The sequence below is a fragment of the Rattus norvegicus genome, chromosome 2 (genome assembly GCF_036323735.1).
Source record: "Rattus norvegicus strain BN/NHsdMcwi chromosome 2, GRCr8, whole genome shotgun sequence".
In the NCBI taxonomy this organism is placed as follows: domain Eukaryota; kingdom Metazoa; phylum Chordata; class Mammalia; order Rodentia; family Muridae; genus Rattus; species Rattus norvegicus.
Genome location: NC_086020.1, coordinates 67,536,465 through 67,548,121, shown reverse-complemented (window position 1 = coordinate 67,548,121; position 11,657 = coordinate 67,536,465). Strand labels below are relative to the sequence as shown.

Below are 11,657 nucleotides of genomic sequence, written 5' to 3'. Positions count from 1 at the left end.
ATCTTTGCCAACTGCTGCTAATGGAAAGATTTGGAAATGCAAGTAGGACAGAGAATATTCTGTAAGTGCAAATGGCAAAATGTGGCTCCATTGTCACCCTCGGGCTTTTTATTCAGCCAACATTCATAATTCATTGGGTCTAGTAATATAAAAGGGCAATGTGCCTGACTGCTTGAGAAAATTACTGTCATATTTTACCTTATAAATTTTTTAAATTATTCATTTTCTTGATTGTGTAAGGTCATTCTTCTTTTTTTCCTTGAAATTTAACTGAACTTATTCATGTATACTGTCTGTATTAGAGCTCATAAAAGTAATTACAAAAAAATATCACTAGTTATTTTCTTATAGAACAAGCAAAGGAACCAAATTTTAGGTAGTATTTTAAATATTCAGTTTTGACTCTTCCATGAATAGTTTCCTTTACTAAAAGAATCTTAATGTTAAAGAGCCATTTATTATATTAAGCAAATAAAAGCAAAACGTTTCTGTAAACATGTCATGGTTTCTTACCACATGCTAACAGCAGAGTTCATGTAAAGAAATTAAATTTAACTTTAGATTAATAGGTTTTTAAATTTTCTACAAGTATTTTTCATTTAAGGACATCTGTGATTTTATAAATTAATCACAATTTGTTATTTCCAATGGACACTCATATTCTCAAACAAATATCCCCCCAAAATAAGCCCCAAATTAAAAACCAAAATCCAAATCCTCTTAATTATTGAATACATATTTTACGCGCTAACTCCATCTGAAAACCAGATTCTAAACAAAGATAAGTGCAGTCTGCTAATGCGTGTTGGTGATAGCAGTTATTCAGGTGGCCTGAACAATAGGATTACACTTCCAAGAATATCCATAAAAACTTGCATATTCAGTCTGTCTCTATCTAGACATCTTCTTTCAGTCTCGGTCTCTCTGTCTGTCTCTCATATCTCTCTTTCTCTCTGTCTCTCTCTCTCTGTTTCCAGCTCAGTGGTAGAATAGTTAACTACCATTTATTAAGCACCAGATCTAATTCAGACTATAGCAAAATATATATTTAAATAAATAAAATGGTTAATGAATGGGGTGGTTTGATTGTGAATAGTGTCTATAAGGACATACACTTAAATACTTGTTCCTAGCTAGGGAAAGGTTTGGGAAAGATTAGGAGATCTGGCCTTGTTTGAGAAGCTGTGTTACTGGGGTGGGCAGAAACTGTTACTGGGATAGGCTTTGAGATTCCAAAAGTATATGTGATTCCTTCCCAATTAGCTCTCATGGCCTCATGCTTTTGAATTAAGATGCAATCTCTTAGCTACTGCTCCAACTGATGTTTGGCTGATTTTTTGCCATGCTATCCAACATAATGTCATCAACCCTAGTAAATAATATGTTCTCTTTCATCGGTGCTTTTGGATATTGTATAATATCACAGCAATCGAAAAATAACTAAGACAATTATTTCCTAAACATCAAAGAAACTGAATAAAATAAGTACGAATTGTCCATTCAAGTGTTCATTAAAGATGTCTAGAGGAATTTTAATCCAGCAACATGGCTTCCCTCATCAGCAAAATGGCAAAATGGCATGAGATCACATCCAAAAAACTAGGTCTGTGTGATGGCGGGAACACAGATGCACGTTTGTTCCCTCTGGATGGAATGCAGACATGCCCTTACTACACACATTCAATCCCAAACAATTTAGGTATGGTTAGTTTGTGAAAGGGAGAAGCCATATTAGAAAGTTGTATATAAAGGAGGAAGAGACAATGTGACAGATAAGAGAAAAAATTGATAAAATGAGTCAGAGATCGGATATGCTCAACTCTCATAAGGTCACAGGAAGGAGAGGCCACTTAGGAGAGTAATGCAGAGTGAGTTGGAGTGGAGAGCAGTTTAGAAGGTGCATTTCAGCTGAATTTATGCAATGCAGCAGAGGTCAGATGAGTTCAGTCAGTTGAGTTCAGTGCAGTTCAGTAGAATGCAGTTGAGTTCTGTCAATTTCTTGGAGTTCTCTTCCTTTTTATTCAGTTCTGTCCAGTTCTGTTCAGTTTTTGTAGTTCTTGTAGTACAGGTCAGCAGAGGCCTGTCAGAGAATAAGGAGGCAAAGAATTACACACAAATTGCCAGAGCTAGTTTTAGGCTAAGCTGAGAAATTTAGTGAGAAGCTGAAAGAAGCCAGTTTGAATCTGCCAGCATGGAGGGGAGTTTGAGCTAGAATAGTTGAGTTGAACAGGCTAGTCAGAGTTCAGAAAAGAATAAGAAAGAGTAAGCTTATTCAGCACTAAGTCTCAAAGGCTAAAACATTCTAGGCCTAGGTTAGAAGATGGAGTCTGGAAGAGGAAGGCTAGAAGCTTACAGGTCTAGGCCTAGATACACAAAGTAGAGATATAGAAACGCTCTAGGGTCAACCCAATTTGAGTTTGGCTCTCATTTTGCCTAACCAGGCATTAGATGTGTTTATGTGTTGCACACCCACAGTCAATTTTGTAGTCTACTTTATCAGGATAGGTTCTCTGAACTAGGAGCAAAACTCCCTTTTCTTTGTGTGTGTTCCTTTTCCCTGCCTGATCTGGGGACCCCAATCTTCTACCTGAGGAATGTCATATAATCCTTGGCAATTCTAGAAGTTCAATTTCCTCTTTCCCTATAGGAACCCGCCCAGGAATACCTGGGATTTCTGTAATACCTATACATATAAATGATGCATTTACTGTACATCAAGCTCTATAGCCAGTGATCTTATATCCACCATAAAAATTCACCCTCCAAAGGTTTATATCCTGTCCTTAGTTAGTCAGAATAAAGTGTATGTACACCATCTCTTTGCTGAAGACTATCTAACAGAGCTATTTCATTGATATTTGCTAAAAAAGAGGTAATAGTACTCCCTTGTTTTCTTTTATTATTATTTTTCTCTTTTAAAGTCCAGGGTTTTTTTCTGATATTTTTTATTAGATATATTTCCACATGCACCAGGTTCATTATGTATATTTTTTTCTTTGTAAATGTGGACTATTCTTGCCTACAAAAACATCTTAGTTCTTTTGACCAAAATCTTGATGCTTCATGACTTATTATTACTGCAAGTTGTTTCTTTTATGCCCTGTATAGTGACCAAACAAAGTAATGTATTTTTATACTAAAGGTGTGTATGCATCTTAATACCTAAAAACTTACCCATGAATCCTTTGACCACTCCATCTACATTGAGTTGTCTTTAAAGTGAATGAACTTTTGGAATTTACTCATGATGACAGAGCTTCATGAAAAAGAGAGGTACCCTCATAAATAGAGGCTAAAGAAAGGTGTCTTACTTTGCCATTGAAAGAGCCCTACAAAAGATTTCAATCATATGATGCCTTGATATTGAACTCCCCTTCCTCCAAAACGGTGGGAAATATTTTGTTATTGTTTTTCGTTTTATTTAAAAGCTGTAGGACCTAACTGATGTGGAAATACGCATTGTGACTCAATTTGATACAATTCCAAGGGCTGATCTGCTGAATTGTATAAAAAAAGACACTTATATATTACATTATCATTTCTCCTACATGTAGTGAAGAGAGCAGTATGAACAGCCTCCTTGAAACTCTGTGACAATAACATCCATGTAGTGGTGGTGTACGTTCATGACCCCTGACCAAATTCACCCTTGCCTTCCTTAAATTTTTTTAAATATTTTGAGGCAATAACAGGACACATAAGGAACTTAGCCCATTTTAAGACCTTTTTATTAATACTAATTTCTATGAAAGTTTTCCATCCATAATGTAACAGTCTGTGAAGTTTGACAACTCAAAAGTGTTGTTATCCACAAGTACATTGTGCTACAAAGTATCCTCAGCCATTTTGAAAAAATGTGCCCATGTAAATAAGTCCTCTGTTTCCTGTAAATATTTGAAAATTATCCATATTTTTATTTTTTCTACATATTTGTTTTTTCAAGATGTGATAAACTTTGAATTCTATAGTATGTGGCCTTAACACACTGGCTACTTTTACTAATGCCTATACATTGAACATAAATTGATTTTTTTTACAAGTAGAGGGCTTAATTATTTTTCACACTGAAATGTATTTTCTTTGTTTGCATAACATAAATTAATTATTTAGTGACTTATAAAGGTATTTGTTTCTTCAATTTGATGGCAATATGAGTAAAAGTTATAACATTATTTATCAGAATATTTTAGTATACATATATTTTGAAGTTACTAGGCAAAGTGCCCAAGAGTACTAGCAATGTATTCTGATAAAATTTTTAATTTATTTATTTTTGCCAAATTATTTAAGAAGTAGCTAGGTATGTTAGAATTCCCACCAATAATGAAATGATATTATTAGATATACTGAATTGGTGGTTTAATGATTACACTGTTTCCTAACTGGGAACAACTTGTAAAACAGACAAGGTTGGTGTTATGAGCCTATCATCACATTTTAGTGCCCACTTCAATATTGGAAGATTGTTAAACATAGAGTTACAGGAAAATGAATATAGTACTTTTCCTTCTCTATAGAGATACACTTTAAATAGTTGCATGGGTGTAAAGCGATCATAGATATGTATGACTCAGTATATTACAGTATAATCTCTACTTCACCTTCAACAATTAACCAGTTACTTTTTAAGTGTCCATATTAGTTTTAGGTTTCAGAAAACTATTGAAGTGTGACATTATTGATAGGGAGGAGTAAACAACACTTTTCCCTCCAGACAGGGAACTTGTGAGAGACCACAATATGGCCCTCACCAAAAACCAACATGGTGAATCAATGATTTTTATTGGGATTGTTTAAAAGAAAATACGTTAGGGGTTAGTTATCAGAGCAGATGTGATACAAAGAGAGCTACGTAAACCTAGAACTTATGCCAGCATAGGTGATAGCTCAAAGGAGCACATGGAATAAGTAAAGATTACTCAACGGGAAAGAGGATGTTCATTCCTGGTGGCTCAGTTGATCCAAGCCTCTTCCAATTACCTACTTTGGTCTCTTAATTCTTCTAGTACTTTAGTTTCTCTCCTTCATACTGGTTATGCTGGCTGGTGTCTGCATATTCTATGATGCTGGACTTGTCTATATATATATATGTAATGGGAACCAAGAGAGTCTAGTCATTTTTACTATATATAATTCTATATATGATTTTATATATAATTTATATTGTATATAATATATAGAACATGAAATGTAATTATATATATATATATATATATATATGGTTTTAATCTCAGAGGAAATTGCTAGATAAGAAATATTCTGTTTCAAGAAGCATATTCTTGGTGCGAATATATTTCTTTACCTATATAACAATGCTTTTAGCTCATAATGTGCCCTTTGTCATCAATTCACTAAGGAGTGAAATAAATGTTGTCAATTATAGTTTGTTTTTTCTTTTAGTTCATCCATGATCTCCAATTTCACTCATTTGGTCCAGGAATACAAGAAATCAAATTCCAATATGCTGATATTCAGCTTATCTGTTCTACAGAGGTTTTGTCATATAAGTATAATTACCATGGGAGAGATATGTTAATATGCCTTCCATTAGCCACTAAATCATGTGAAAAAATAAGTTTATCATTGTATTGTTGATTAGCTACATTCTAGTAATACCTAAGGAGAAGCACAGGTTTATCCTATGGTGAATTTTCATTCCATTAAGCTCATGAAAAAGGCAAAACATAGCTTTTAATTAACTGTTTTCCGAGCTCTAGACAAAAGTACTAAATATTTCACACATGTGATCTCATTCTTAATTTGTATTCCTCAATTGCCACAAGATATTATTAGAGTATGTAGGAAATTAGATCAAAGATTCAATGCCCAAGGCATACCTAAATCTTTGCAACTCAAAGAGCACTTGCTTTGGAAAATGATTATTCTGGATAAAAGAATTAATTGAAATTATTATGAGTACCATTTCATTTGCAAAATTATCTGAAAAGTTGTTTCTCATGTATTATCTGCTATCCCTTTAAAACAGAAACATGTTAAAAAATATATAAAGTCTTATTCCTGGCTCTCTCTCTCTCTCTCTCTCTCTCTCTTTCTCTCTCTCTCTCTCTCTCTCTCTCTCTGTGTGTGTGTGTGTGTGTGAGAGAGAGAGAGAGAGAGAGAGAGAGAGAGAGAGAGAGAGAGAGACCCACCAATAAAAAGGGGTAGCAAAGTTGTCTTTCCTTTATTGTTTATCTTGTGTGTTATGCACAGTGACTGTCCAGATTGTATGACCTCTGCCATTTTTTTAGAAATAGTGTTACTCAGAAAGCAACTCTTGATTTTAATGGATTAATTTTTACACTTTTAAGTTAAATCTATGCATATAACATTCAGTCAAATATATGACATAAAAATAAAATTGTTCAATCATTTTAACTCTTAATATAATATTCATCTTGTTATACCAGCTGTGAAGCTGCAAAAACATCCCCATAGTAGAAAACATACTCTTTTTTAATATGATATCTTGTTTGTATCATTGCAAATCCCCCCCATAATAAAACTCTTTGTTTAATGTGATCACCCCCTGAGTCTCAGCTAACATTAGGTTTAAAGTCTGATATGAGAGGCTTAGATTAGTAGTTATAGACTATGAAAGGGTTATCTCAGTCAACCTCACAGAGATTTTTTTATTCCATCTAAAATATCAAATTTGCATGATTAATTTGAAAAAAACTCTTATAATTTATTTAAAAAAAATTCCCAGATGTTTTATTTTGTGTAATCTTAAGAGAACTGAGCATATGGGTAAAGAACATCTATGTATAAATTTATTTAGGGAAGAGAAAAATGAAAATAATATCTTCAGATATAATAAAACAGGGCTTCCAATGCATGGGATTATGGTGTATATAGGGTTGTAGAATTAGATGGTTCTAATATAGAGCCTCAACATTATCATTTCTCTCAATAAATATACTGATAAATTCCTCTAATATCTAGGGCATATTAAAGCTCACTAATGATGTTAGCCGCAATGCAAAATCAAAAGGATTGGGAAAAATGTGAAGTAAGACAAAAATTAAAAAGCAAAACTTCCAACAAAATGGAATCCTTATCAATCTTTTTGTGTATCGGAATGTACATTCTGTCTCCTAATGTCAGACACGCATAGAATTGGCTCAACTATAGTACTGTGTACTTACATCCAAATTAGCCTACTCTTTACTGACCATGAATTATTAATCATTATTTTTGAATTTTCTGTGATCCATCAAAGACAAATGAGGAAAATGTAAGCCTCATTTAAAAACAACTTCATTCGCTTGTTTTGGGGCAAAGTTCTAGTTAACAATAACTCCTTTTTTAATTTTTTTAAAATTATTCTTACACTCCAGATTTTATTCCCCTCCTGGTAAACCCCATGACAGTTCCGTATCCCACACATCCCCTGCCCACCATGTCTGCACAAGGATGTCCCCACCCTACCCACCCCCCAGATTTCTAAACTTCCTGGTGTCTCCAGTCTCTTGAGAGTTAGATGTGTCTTCTCTGATTAAACACAGACCCGGGAATTCTCTGCTGTACATATGTTGGGGGCCTCATATCATCATGTGTATGTTGCCTGGTTGCCATCCTAATATCCAATAAAATGGACTTTCAACCAAAAGTCAAAATGTGTGATGAGGAACAATATTTCATATTCAACAGTAACTGCTTTCTTTGCCATGTTTCCTTAAATCTTTCCCCTCAGTAGAATTCTGAGATCCTCATCCTCTATGTTTTCTGGCCTTCTGTAACTAATTGAAACATATACAGTAATAACTCTTACCCAGTATATTTGCCATCAAACAAGATACACACATGGTCCTTCTTGCTACAAATATGTAAGAGCAACAAAATCTACACTCGATATTTAAGATCTATGTCAACGTTAGCCATCTTTCTGTATTTTGTAAGGACAGAGAATAATGTTAACTTATAATTGAAGTGGAAAATAATACATACATCCTATCTTCAATCTCAATGACATTTGCACCTAGTAAAGGAAAGATTGTTGAGAGCCGGAAGCAAGCATTTGTTAAGGGATTATATTGTGCTATAATGAATAGGGTCACTTTCAAATATATACTATAGTTCCTATCTCTGCATTTTGACTGTAGAAATGTAACCTCGTATTGACCTTTGTTTTAATGAAAAAAATGAAAGCTCACCAGATATCCTCTAAATGTTATTGTAATAGAAACATCATCAAATGTATTATGCTCCTTCCTATCATGTAAGCTATTACATGCTATGAGAACTTAACAAAAGTTAAACTCTGATTGAAGTGTGTTTTCTCAAGTACTTTTTTATAAAAGTATAGTGTGTTATATTCTATAATTCCAAAATTGATGCAGTAAACGGTGGTGAATTTATATACAGATAAATAATTCTGAATTTTCTCTGTATTCAGCATAACATATATGATTTCGAGGGCCTAATATAAATTCGAGGTTATAAACTAATGTTATTCCATGCTTAAGAATAATTAATTCACAAAATTAACAAGATTATGATCCATCTGTGATTGGACTTATTTCCACCTTTATGATTTTGTATTCATAAAAACCTCTTCAATGTTTTGTATGGCAGGATAAATTTGTTGATGCTATTTATAAAATAATGAAACAAATTGTTCTACCTTTAGATATCAATAACTTATTGGTATAAATGTAAGGCTTTGTTATTTCTAACACAAATACTCTTCAGAGTCACTCAAAGAAAAATTGAAATCATAGAATCATAGAAGTAACTGACTGTTTGTGGTCTAATCGTGGTAGTTCCTATAAAACAGTGTAGTGTTTTAGTCTACAGGAATGGGAAGGTAATCCATGTCCTCTTTGATAGTCAAGATTTCTTTATCAGTCCATAAATTCTTACAACAAAAAGGAGATACTGTAAAGTTGTAGCTGGTAATAAAGTACAAGTGTGACCCAGTCTTAGGTTGGAGCTTTCTTAAAGAGTTCTCATTAGTTCTTGTATAAAATTAAATAGTTCATTTTATAAAAAATGAAAGACTTCTGCAGATATTCTCTATAATTTGATAGGCTATGCTATTCTCAGTTAATAAAAAATAAATCTGGAGTCCAAATTTTAAAGAATAGAGTTTTTGTTCACTTTAGGAAAGAAGAAGTTTACTGTCATGCCAATCCATTCAATTCATAGAAACCACATTATAAGGGCATCAAGTTGGCTCAGTAAGGAAAGGTCCCTGTCATCAAGCCTAGCTATTTGAGTTTATTCTATAGAAACATTGTAGTAGGAAAGACAACTGATTTTCACAATGTCTTATGACATCCAAATGGGCATGAACATCATACTCACATACACATACACACAGAGAGAAATGTGAGTGCACACTCATACATGCTCATCCACACACTATTATGAAAAGAAACCCTTTCCCAAGAAGCCATTATTTACATGCCTGAAAGTAAGAGAACCAAGTACATTATGTAGCTCAGTTATTAGACTGTGAATTAACTTTGTCTTTACTGAGTAACAGTAAAACCTAATTCCTAGTCCAATCAACAAAATTGAGATTTGCAACCCAAATTCGAATCAGCTTATATGAGGCACTTCTTTCTAAGTTACTGGTTAGTAGGATCCCAAAACCCCCACAACATTAAAACTATTGCTTTTGATATTCATTTCTCTAATTAAACTGATGTTAAATTCTTACTGTTAATGGTATTGAATCCTAAAATCATAAAATCTGCAGAAATCAAGGTGGTACTGACCTGGAACAATTAGCCCTATTCGTTAGCTTTCATGATGCTGGAATGTGCTATGCATGATACCAGAGTAGAAAAGAAAACAATATTACTTGCCACATGTGAACTGTATAAATTATAATGACCAATAGCTCACATATGTTCACTGTGGGATTCTGATAGTAATAATATGGAGGTAATCAACTAATTCTGATTAGACTAAGGCTTGATTGATGAGAAAGGATTCACTTCTGGTGAGATTAAATAGAAGCATAGCTGATATGTAGTTAGATCACAGGTCCAAGAAAACTCAGCAATGTTATTGAGCTAAATGTATACAGTATTAAACTGCCCTATATGTACTTACCTCTAGTCTTTAGAGAAGATTTTTCAGTTTCAATAGATGATGACTTACAGAACCATTCAAGGGACAGAGAATAAGAAATAGATTGTGCAATGCTCAGTATTTTGGGGCCACCTATAATACAGCCCTTTCTCACAAAGATTTGGTATTATTGCAAGAGAGAGCAGAAAGCTTACAATAAAATAGAGATAATAGAATGCTGCAATCAAATGGTGATATCCACATAGAATAGGCTGTTGAACACATGAATGCACAGCAGCTCTGTCTGCATAAGACCTGCATAAGAACAACTAAACCATAAGAGAAAGGATCACAAATTTCTAACAGAAGCTGACGTACTATTGGCAATTGATGGCTACTATCAGAGAAAAAAATTATTTTTTTCAAGGATGTATGTCCTCTGATGCTACCTATGCTATAGTATAAGATTTGACAATACTCCAGTCTACCTTTGCATTCATTGAAGTAATATCTGGACTCAATGGGTTAAAAAGAAGAAAAAAGAACACTGCTGTTAGAAAGGTATAAAAGAAATAGAAATAGAGAAAGGTTTTCAGGATAAAGATCAAAGGGTGGATTTTTATCAAAAGCCACTATATATATGTATGAAATTTTCAAACAATAGAAAAAGAATTCAATTTCAGAATTAATTAATCCTCTTTTTGTATACATAAAGACAATCTCCATATGGCCAGCGAAAGTAACAATTACTTGTACATTAATTTTATATAAAGGCTACAGGACAAAACCACTAGTATGCTAAAGTATGTTTATTCTATCATAATTGCACAAATCCATACCTAACATGTTTCATAATTTTCTTCCATCACGCCATATTATTTTTTGAATAAATATGAAAAACCCCTTTCAGCATTTAGCCTACAATTCTAAATACAACCTTGAATTTGGCCATGAATTTAGGCAACTATTTTGCTATAAGTGATGTGTATAGGGGTCTAATGAAATATAATCCACATCTCAAGATGTCCCATGGTAATAATTTTCTCAGAATTCAGAGAACTAATAACTCACATCACACAGTCAAGTGGACAACTGACAGGCTTTTTTAATGATGTATTTTCAAGTCAGCAAGAAGGAATTATGAACTCTGCTCATCCCTAGATGGGACAATATCAGGAACTCAGGATTTTAGAGCTGAAGAAATATCAAAAGAAGTTTGTTTTAGAAGGTTGTACATCAAACTGTCTTTGATGATAGTGATGCAAAGCAAACATGGATGACTTGACAAGTGGTGTTCTAGAGGAATAAATAGATCAACTGTGTTTCACCCAATTAATAAATCCAGAATCAGGGACACTGTATTGATTATCTGTTGTAGTTAGAGCACTAGATAAATCAAAGTTTTAAGTAGTTTTAAGGCATAATCAGAAAAGAGTCTGTGAATGACACACAAATATAAATCATAGAAAAAATGTAAGGGAATAAGAATTCTTCTAACAAATTATAAATTTGAAAAATTATCAGAAATTTCAATAAAAATGTATTAGATATAAATGGCAGACCCAAATTAACATTAACAAGAAAGGCAGTAATTTTAGTAGTTTTCATGTATTAAATATGTGGTGATTCCCAGGAAC

General features: G+C 33.3%; 1 long non-coding RNA gene across 6 annotated transcripts in view; it reads right to left on the bottom strand.

Annotated features, from left to right (window-relative positions):
* Positions 1-1,495: 1,495 nt before the first annotated feature.
* Positions 1,496-11,657, bottom strand: part of LOC102552232 (uncharacterized) — a 212,956-nt gene continuing 202,794 nt past the window's right edge. For all 6 annotated transcript variants that reach the window (XR_010064136.1, XR_010064134.1, XR_010064139.1 and 3 more), the window contains one exon: positions 1,496-2,080. This is a non-coding gene — a long non-coding RNA (uncharacterized LOC102552232). The remainder of the gene's footprint in view (positions 2,081-11,657) is intronic.